The sequence below is a fragment of the Anguilla anguilla genome, chromosome 4 (genome assembly GCF_013347855.1).
Source record: "Anguilla anguilla isolate fAngAng1 chromosome 4, fAngAng1.pri, whole genome shotgun sequence".
NCBI lineage: Eukaryota > Metazoa > Chordata > Actinopteri > Anguilliformes > Anguillidae > Anguilla > Anguilla anguilla.
In genome coordinates this window covers 14,672,852-14,683,605 of record NC_049204.1, presented here as the reverse complement: position 1 = coordinate 14,683,605, position 10,754 = coordinate 14,672,852, and positions in this window count along the sequence as shown.

Below are 10,754 nucleotides of genomic sequence, written 5' to 3'. Positions count from 1 at the left end.
AGATGCCACTGCCACCGCCAACATGAGCATGACACCCTTTCTCAAGTTCCTCTTTTCCCTCAGATGACCCCACTCAGTGGCTTCACCTGCAAAAAGTTACTCACCTCCGCACAGTCAGAGATGTGACTACAATCTTTGTCATACCTCTGGAGTAGTACAACAAAGATGTTCTGACAGTTCATGAGCGATTAAACACTTGAGCTAATTTGACTATTAACAGACTCTTGTGATAGACACATAAGCTTTGAGTCATACCCTATTAGTTCACCCCCGGTCCCCCTCTCCCCACATTATGAGAAGTGAAAAACAGTGCTACCTTATTTGCCACCTGAAATGAAAATACAAAAGTACAAGAAAGGTTGTATTGGGGCAGACGGCAGTTGATTTCAATCAGGATGTCACCACATTCTAGCAAGGGCAGCAAAGAGCTGGCTCCCCTCCTGTGAGTGCTCAGATTCAATAGCCCCAAACTTCCAGAGTGCCGCCCACACACACAGCTAGGAAAACTCAAGTACACTGCTCTTTGTGCTTCCCTATTCTCACTGCCTAGCAAGGAGGGGCGCATGGGTCCAATACACAGAAACACCAACAACAAACCCGTTGCAGGCGCATAGTAAGGACTTGCCACCATTGGTCGGCCTCGGCAACCACATGTACTCATACTGAACCAGTCACATACACACATCACTACATGTTCTCATTCTCAACCAATCGCAAACATACATCACTACATGTCCTCATCCTCAACCTATCACATGCACACATCACTAATGGAACACCTTTTTAAAACCGACAGACCTCTCCGTTGCTGCTCATTGCCTGCACTGGTTTTGCATACTACGCTTGTTTGCAATCTCCCTCCACCACCCCAGCTTCCACCTGTTGTTTAGATCTGATTGTAGGTACTGGGGTTTATTTTTGTATTTTTCCCATTTAGTAGGGGATATCTATTGTAATCTCTTTTCGATAGGTTAGTGCATGCTGGTGCATGCACAAATGTACCTAAAGCACATTCAACGCTAAACCATGAATAATTACTTTGCATATACATTAATATATTTAATCCAAATTCATGAGTTGTCCTGACTGAAATTGGTTTCTTTTTGTAAACCTATTCTACTTTGATTGGAGAAAACCAGAAGCACACTCCTGGTTTTTCGTTCATTGAAACTGCAGCCATGCGTGGGCAAATACCACCATCACATTCACAGAATTTAGGGGTAGGTCAGGCTCAGATAAGTGAAAAATTGATTTAGGGAGCTGTTTGCAAGCTTGTATGGCCTTCAAGTAGGCAGTGAAAATGGGCCTGCACTGAGCTGAGGTGCTTTGTTCAATGCGGCTACTGCTCCCAAGGGTTGACACTGATACTGATATAAGAATTCACATGACAAAGGTTCTGCTCTTGGCATCACCAACTCCACTACTCTAGAGACTGGAAGGTATACGAGCACAATAGCTGGAGGGAGAAATATATTCTATTTTCCTGCTAACTGCAATCACCAGAGGCTGTGGGAAAACCATTGTTCCCCTCATGTCTCCTGGGATCCTGAGGACTTGGACTGATTTATGTAGGTCTTTAATGGAGCACGCACATTTGTAGCACATCAGTTTGTAAAATACATCTCATACAATCCAATTCAACATAATATGCATAGATGATGTTAACCAAAATGAAACAAAATAACTAACTAGCATTTATGTTTAAAACCAGTTAGATATCTCATTGTGAATATTTCAGGTAACTGAAGAGGTTTATATGCATGCACACTGCTATGTACATTAAATAGTGTTTCTCCAAGACCTCTCCGTCCCTCTTGATGGCCCCACTCCAATTCCCTCCCACTCCTTAAAGAATTTAGCCATCATTCCCAATGAGAAGCTCAACTTTACAGTGAGTATACATCTATTTATCGATGAATTATTTCTAAACAGTGTCTCTGTGGTAATTATAAATAATGAAATGATCCATTCCTTTTTTACTGTGTAACTCTTGATGATTAACAAACAAGTATGGTTGAGGATGAATGCATTCTATTTCAGAATGCACACAAATTGCAACTACTGTAAGCAGCAAAATCATTGATAATTAATGTTGCCCAGATCAATAAACATGCTCTACAGTAGAACTTTCTTTCCATGTTGAGCTTTGTTTTGCATGGCATTTTCATTAAGATCTCATTTGTTTGTTTCATTTTAGCAGTGTAATAGCCTTGCAGCCTAACAAACAGAAAGGACACAACCAGTGCTGGGAACTGAGGCAGTCCAAAGTAATTATGGTATATATTAGACTTGAAACAAACTGTATGGGTATACTGTAGAATTTCAGTGAAATTTTCTTCCCCAGTGGCTGGGTTTTTGGGGCATTGACTGGGATACAAACCCGGGCCGCGGCAGGTGGGAGCTCTAGCACTGGGCCACCAATGCCCCTAGAATTTCAGTGAAAATAAATGGACCATATGCCAGTCCAGTTTAGAATACCTCATTTTTACCTATATTTGGGGAAGGGAAATTATAAAATTTAAGCATTGCCAAAACATTAAAACAATGACATTTTGTTTGTTTACATTTACTGCTAATTGATTGACACAGCTACAAGACACATTTTCAGGGCGGTCTACTTTGTTTATGTAGTTTATGCAGTGAAATTTAATTTGGTGTGAAGTATGCAGCTGCTTGATATTGTACTTGGCCTCTAAAAGTCTGTTAAAATAGAGTGGGGAAATAGGGTTAGTCTAGTCTAGCAAACATGGACAGTGTTGTCACATTTCTGAAATACAGTTTGGAAGAAACAGTATCACAAATGTTACTGTTACTAGGGCCACTAGAATGACCATTCATCCAACTAAAAAGGCAAAATTTCCCCAAGTATATTCTGAACACTTGAAAAATATCCAGACCAGTCTTGAAATACCATTGCCAGACTTTGCATTTTGCAACAGTTTATTTCCATTGGAAATACCAACTGTGACTGGCAGCACTGCAGGGAACTTTGGCACCTGCAATCCACCTATTGAGCCACACATGGAGTGTCTTTTTCCAGCTTTTTAAAATGTGTTAATCGTGAATAGTTCTTAAATCCATATCACTTGTATCAACATGAAATTATCAAGTAGACCATCAATGGAGCCGTCAGAAGAAAAAAAAAAATTCCCTTGGAAAGGGTGGTCATATATGTATCCATTTTGATCTTCCATGACAAATTGTATGCTACATTTTCACATTCAAATGCATTTGGTATTTCTGCCAAATATACTGGGTAGAACATATCCTAAAAACAGTCTACATATTTTGCAGGGATATTTGAGCCTTGCCACCAATGGTCACTAACCTTAAACTGCTGAATGAATGGAGTACAACTGAGATTGGTCATTGTTTAGAAAACTACTTGGTTTAGATTTTACACAAATACTTGAAATATATTAAGAGCATACAGCCTGGTCAAAACTATTTAACAAATACTATTGTATTTTCCTGTTAAGACCAATATTAATAATATCAGAGGCATTTAGGACATTAAAATACCAGATACTGTATTTGGAGAAAGCAAAATTACTTGAAACTCTCTGTTACAAAATAGACCAGAGTCAGAGAACCACTTGTGTCCAAGGAGATCCTAAGTGGTACCAGAAGTAAAAAGCCCTTATGGAACATTTCATCAGCTGACAGAAATCGCTAGACTCTCCCTTAACAGCTGCTCCATCAACCGTAATGCACAGGGGCCTTGCAGAAGCTGTAAATTCAATTTGAAGAAAACCGAGGCCAACCTCAGATTAAATGCTTAAAAACATACAGTTACCAATTCTTTGTTCAACTCATTGACTGCTGCATGCTTATTCTCAGGCACATAGGCAAGTCCACTGTATGTGTGTGTGTGTGTGTGTGTGTGTGTGTGAATTCACCAAGCAAATTTATAAACAAAAGTTATGAGATACAGTACATACTGCATTATATAAAGTTGAAATGTTGCCTAGCAATTTGTGAACATTTAAATATGAACAAGTTTTACATGACAGCTACATTTACAAGTATTTCATTCATCATCATCAGTGAATGCATTATGAATAGAGTTATATAGCTATGAATATTAGCATTGACATCAGCTTATTAGAGACCGGAACAGAACTCAATGACTCTCTATTTAATACAATAGGGAGACCTGAGTCATAGATGACTAATTGATTCAAAGAAAGCAACAGCTTTATTATAAAATATAATGAATATAGAATATAATGAGCATATTTTCTGTGTGATACGCAAAGCCATAGACAGGAGTGAATTAATTGCTAGCCAGTCATTTTTGTAATAAATAATACACAGTTGTGGATTAATCACAGATAATGTGTGCTAAAATATTACAGGACACAGGACTACATGAAGAAGTGCTACATGTCTACGAATAGTACATAATTAGGGAACAGAAAGATGAGGAGGAATGGGATTTGGTACAGGGTAAAAATGACCTAATGTTTCAACACATTCTAATAATGTGGATGCAGGACATATATTTGCAAAATAATTTATTTTCCTTTCCGTATTCAAAGAGCTACATCTTCAGACATGGTAGATCAAAAAAATATCACAGATTATAAGGCTTAGAGCAGGATGAGGAGCTGTGGTGCATTCATTTTTTAGTCTGGAAGAATATACCATCTTAGATTATGGCCCTTCATACACTTGTACAGAACTTGCGTTTCACTCAATGAACATACTCTAATTTATTTTTGTATGAAAGATACTGTAAATGTCTGTTAGAGCGATGTTATTATACAGTTATACAGTGGGTTAAACAGCTTTTAGTATAAATTCATTCAGAACATGAACTAATTTCTGTGTGCACAGTGTTCTTTTCCATTCAGCAAGTCACACAAAATTTAGAATAATCTAACTAAAGATTCATCAATCCATATGTATTCAAGTGTATTCAGTAAAACCAGCTACTCGAGAGTACAGCACAGTCACAGAACAGTAACAGATAATTATAAGTATTTAGGAACAATGCAATAAAACCCTCTTTTTGTGTTCATTTGTAACTTTAGATTCTCACATAGACGGTTGAAGAATGTTGCAATGATTTCAGTGAAAATAGCAGTAAAATAGATTGCCCCTTTAATTTATAAAGAGTATAAGATATCAAGCACATTTAGATTGTTAATCAGATTTGATTTATTGAATTTCCTATAATTGTTTGTCATGACGAAAATTCTGTGTGGCTGCCATGCTGAGCTACATTAGCCAGCTATAGTGTGGCCACATTCTGTGTTCACTAAGTTTCTGTATGTCGAGTTGTAATTTATACATCACTGTTTATCAGGCTACCCTGATGTCTGATGAAACCACCGTAAACCTCTAGTAATTTTAAGGTGTGAACTACAGAAATACACTACAAATCTCTTTTAACCAAGTCATTTTCAAGGCCTAGATAAGCTTGTGATACTCAACAAACTGTTGTTAAGTATCACAAGCTGGGAGAGCAGTTGAAGCTGGGAGGGCAGTGAAAGAATATTTAAATTTACTGGCCAAAATATCTACAAATGTCAGCCAGATACAACTGGGCTGAGCAGTCGCATTGGAAACCCCCTTCTCCCACAGCACACAGTAAGCAGTACACGCCCAGGGTGGGATTCAGGAAAATATGACAGATCACACACGAAGGTATATTAACTGAAGGGTAGATATTTACCTACCCGCATGGGGTTAGGAAGTCAGTTGCATTGGCAGAGTTTACTGGCACTGCGCACTTGGAAAAAGTCTTTATTTTACTGTTCCATTCACACTGTAAACCAACTGTTTTTCCTCAGGATTTGAAAAAAAGTTGCTTTTGACAAGTGCAGAAGTTAACTGACATTTCATATTGTCTCATGGTTTCCTCCATTTCTTTGCTGTTTTAACTCTCAAATGTTCACAGCTCAGCAAACTTTACTGTTATAATCCTAATGAGTTCCCTTTCGCCTTATTGGAAGTTTTATTGATTATTCAGAATGTTATCTGCATCTCAGGATGCATTTGAAGTACTCATCTAACAGATGTGCTTTAAAAAATGAGTGTGACATAAAACGATGAAGTCCAGTGACTCCAAAGATGTGCTTCTACATTTGATCAGTCGGCTTACTGGGGAGGACCTGTGCATCCTCATAATAGTTTCTGTACATGGATTCTTACAGAAATGTGCTGGCCTGGTGTCCTTCCCAGTTCTTCCTTCAATGCATAATCACCTCATACAAGGAGCAAATCGAGGGCAGCCAAAAGGTTAGACCTGGGATTGTATTTGGCCGGTAACTAATTGGGCTTTCGCTAGACCCAGACGCTGCGCTCCTATACAGGGAAGCAGCCAAGACCGCTCTGCGTCCCACTCGCAAAGCAAGCGAGAGGAGGGAAGTCCCTAACGCGCAAGGCTGAGCGAGCAGGGGCAGACAGTCACAGCGTGCTCCCTGCTCAGCTGCACTGTCTGATCCAGCCACATCTGGTCTCAGTTACTGTTTCACATCACCGTTTCAAGGGACATTCACTACATGTGGACTTTGATATTACCATTGCAAGTATTGAGCACTTCACTATACAACGTTTAATGAATTAATCCATTCATTCATTCATTCATTCATTCATTCATTCATTCATATAGATAGGCAGGTTCATTCATTAAACATTTGCTGGAAATATCTGGGTTGGAGCAAGACTGGACTGGACAGTACTGTACCTGGAAAAGAAATTAGAGTGCCAATAGCTGTGCTGTTAAGCAAACTCATTCATAGCACACAATTGTAATAAGTGTCATTCTGAGATTGCAAAGCAGGACCATGCAATTCCCTAACAACAACAATACATGTGATGTAGATTGCATATGTGACAGTTGAGTAAAGAGTAAAAAGCGAGAGGAGAGAGAGAATGTAAAGGATACATCACTTTGTGATATGCAAGGATTAATAGGTGTAAACCTATCACTGCAACCAGAGACATTCATAGAGACAGTCATCTGCAGACATAATACTTAAACAGCACATAGCTGACCATGTGTAAATTGAACCACTCAATGAACAAGATCGGAAAGCAGCCATTTCAGGAAGATCTGCATTTGCAGAAAAAAGTATCCTGAAAGGTGGATTTGCTGCCAGGCATGGCAGTGGGGTGCAATTTCCACACGGCAGCTGCACCTGTGTTCATGGAAGGGAAATGAGAGGAAACGAAAAAAGACGAAAACCCCACGTAAAAAGGACCGAACCACAAATCTCAGACTCTGGAACCCATCCCTTGCACGGAATTCCAGCTTTAGGGCTGTGCGCAGTGCAGTATTGGGAGCTTAAAACTCGGAAATGTCACATAAATATACGACTTCCGCAAACAGCGTGACACAAGCTCAAAATCAAATGCAAATGGGAAAATAAATAATGATTTGGCTCAGTCAGAATATTTCCCAGATGGAACTCAAATAACCCCACCAATGTCGGTGGGCGGGGGTAGCCTCTTCAGTGTGTCTGAAAAAAGTTGATAGTAAAAGAAGACACTTGCCTCAGAACCCAACATTTTAATATAGATAAAAAGCATACTCTATGGAGGTCAGTGCCACATCTGTTTGAAGATAAGTTATATTTCCATCCCTATATTAAGCTCCAGATAGCCTTGCCCTCTTTGTCTATATGTGGAATATTACATATTTCAAGTCATTCGACTAAAGGACAGATCATTTCAATAGTTTACTTCATGATAATTCTTTCTGAAGGCTGCATGACACAAGACTTAATTTGCCATTCCAAGGACACATCATCATGGAGTGTCTTTTTTGGGCAATGATCACACAGATATTTGTCATGGGAGACCAGACAAAAAATCATCATGTTTTTCATTACTCTGTTATTAAGTCACTTGAAAATATAACCGTGGTATGAACAAACAGAAACAAGTGTTTGAGCTTTGCAGTTAGGCAGAGAAAAACTGCCATTTTATTTTTCATTAAATTATGAATTTCCTGCATTGCAGGGCGGCGTATAATTGATGCACAGGTGATGTGTGCATAACCAATGATCTCTACACCTGACAGTGTGTTAAATAAATGTTTAACAAATATGCATGTCATGTACATTATGATCCTTTTTGAATCATTATGCATTATACTGTATAGATGCACATGAATTACACACAGCAATGGCTTTTCACAAGGTTTGACAATTGAGCAGTAACCCTAGTTTAATGGGGGTGCTGAAAGATATCAATCCCAAGAACGCTATTACAAATAAGTGGCCTTTTTGTTTTCTTACAAACAGTGATAGGTCCATGTATTTTGTTATGTTGTGATATTCATCTTTGCTCCAACACTGACCCCTGCAGTTCTCACTATATTACACCTATAGGGCTTCTTTCAATGGCAGCTAGTCAAGACAATGAACACCAGGCAGGAACAAGAGAAGTACTGGCAAATGCATTTTGGTAGTGTCTAAGTGTCTAAAAACATTTATTATTGAGAGAATTGAGAAGTCAGTCAATCACTGACTTCTCAATTTCAACTTTGAGAATGAAGCAATGAACATCGGGTCATCCTGGTGGACACAGGATTGAAAATCTCAGGAAGTTAGTTGTCAGTCAAAGGTGTGGATGGGGTGCTGAGTAGTTCACGCTGCCAAGGCACTATTCAACCCCTGTTGGATGATCATCTGTTGAGCTGCACAAAGTGTCTTCCTGTGGCTGCTGTCTGAGCCCTACTTGTGTTCTGAGCAGCGGCTTCTGAGGATAGCACATGCTTTTTTGCATCCTCCCGAAACGACAACAGAGGCTGCAATGAGCATTGCAGATGGGGTAATCCAAACTGGGGAGAAAAAAGGAGAGGAAAGCAAAAAAAAAAGTTTTGCAGAAGTTCCTTTTGGTTTTACTGAAGCGCTGTTTGCACTGAAATACAAACCGTTTTAGCTTTGCCTGTTGTCATGTGAGGAATGCCCGCATTGAACTGGGAGACAGATCAACTCAAATTATCAAGCAGAAAACAGATCACGCTTTGCCGCTCAACTCCAAATGATGGAAAGTGACTCTGACAACTTCTGTATATGTCTCATCAGTGGAGGACTCGGACTTGAAATATACTTCCCTTCCATAAACACACACACACACACACACACACACACACACACACACACACGCAGATTGTTTCAGTATGGAATCCTTAAAGCACCGAATATCCCTTAGTTTCTGGTGGAATAATTACATTTTTGGACTTTTCTGGGAGTGGTTGTGTAGTTTATGATGGACACTCTTGATCTCCTTGTTTTGTTGTGTTTAATTTGATGATTTCTCCTCTTCAGGAGGTAGGCGTGTATGTGTCAGTGATTGCGGTCTGCAGAAGACTTAACAGACAGAACTACAGAGGTTACACTGCAAGATGCAAACCACTAGTTAAACTGCAACAGGATAGCTCGGTCACAGTTTGCTAACAAGTTACTAAAAGAGCCTGCAGAGTTCTGGAAAAAGGTTTTGTGCACAGATGAGACCAAGATTCACTTGTATTACAGTGATGGCAAGAGCAAAGTGTGGGGGATAAAGGGAACTGCCCAAGACCCAAATTTTCATACTCATCAAACCCTTCAGTTACCCCTCGTGCACTGTGGATGGGCGCATTGTCATCCTGGAAGAGACCACTCCCATTGGGATAAAAATATTTCATCATAGGATAACGGTGATCACTTTGTATTGATTTGCAGTGACCCTTCCCTTTAAGGGGACAAGTAGACGTAAAGCATGCCAGGAAAATGCCTCCCATAGCATAACAGAGCCACCAGACCCCTTCACGGTCAAGCATTCCGGCCTGTACCGTTCTCCTGGTGTATGCAACACATGCACTCACCAAAAAGATCATGTGAAGGAGTCATCTGACCATATCACTTTTTTCGACATCTCTGCAGACCAATGCCTGTGGTTTTTGCACCATTGATCTCTCAAATGTGCATTCGTCTTTGTAATGAGGGGTTCATGGACTTTAAACCTACTATAATATACCTCTCTATGTAGTTGTCAGACTGTTCTTGCTGACACAGTCTGATCACGTCCTACATTGACATTCTCAGTCACCAAAGGACGAGTTGCTCTTCTGCTTTTCCTTACATATTGCACTATGCACGAGCATCACGGTCATTGAATTTGCGCATTTGCCCACAATGTCTGACCCAGTTTACTGATGTCTTTTCCATAGATGTACATGCAGATGTCACTTTAGACACTGTTCCTACTGAAACACTACCTAATTGAGCAGTCTGTGTGACTGAAGCTCCGGCCATCCATGCCCCAATAATGAACCCTCTTTCAAAGTCACTTAGATCTTTTCCTCTTGCCATCTTGATCCAAAATCAAGCTCAACTCGGCCTCCTTAGCATTTTAAACTTGCCACAGGGCATGATAGGATGTTAATTGCCTAATTGTATCATGCAGTACACCTGTATGGAAGCACTTACATTCGTTATGTTTCTCCATTCATTTATTCAGGTGTTATATATATATAACATTGTAATGATAATTAATGCAATTAACCAATTCTGAAATTATTTACTTTGATAATAATTTTGTGACTACCACCCCTGTTTTTAGTAGTCTGCACCCACTCCACCTGTAAGGATAGCAACACTGAGCCTTTTTCACTGAGGGACCGTAGACCATTTCTCTAAACAAAATCTTTCCAGATCCTTGATAACTTTTCGTATATGACAATGAACTGCCCTTTTCAACAGAAACCACAGGTTCCAATTGGATTCAAGTCCAGAGTCTAAGATGGTTGACTACAA